This window comes from Monopterus albus, unplaced genomic scaffold, assembly GCF_001952655.1.
Source record: "Monopterus albus unplaced genomic scaffold, M_albus_1.0 scaffold397.1, whole genome shotgun sequence".
NCBI lineage: Eukaryota > Metazoa > Chordata > Actinopteri > Synbranchiformes > Synbranchidae > Monopterus > Monopterus albus.
The window spans coordinates 415,040-415,458 of record NW_018128277.1 but is presented as its reverse complement, the minus strand read 5'-3'; positions in this window follow the sequence as shown (position 1 = coordinate 415,458).

The window sequence follows — 419 nt, the reverse complement described above, 5'->3', positions numbered from 1 at the left end:
CCGCCCGCGCTAGGGGAGCAGCAGCGCCCCGCCTCGGCCGCCCCAAGGGTGAGCACCTTTTACCTTTATCCGTGCTCCGTTCCAAAGGTCTGGATGAGAAGTGTTCACCTTAGCTCAGCGCGTCACCGAACGCAATAGAAAACAGTGAATTTAACATGAACCTACTCAGGGGCAGAAAACCATTAATGCAGGACGCAGTGTAAAACTGAAGAGGAGGAGGAAGAAGACGTGTTTCTTTCATTCGGCCTATATATAATTCACCGAGCAGTGAGGAATTAACGGTTGACCCCGTTGTTAGAGCCGGTTTACCCGGCCTGTGGCAGTAACTATCTCAGAACAACAGTTCTGGTCCAGATCGTTCACACAGAAAAGCTGCTGTGGTAAATGTAAATGATACCGAGCTGAGTAATGAGTCATAC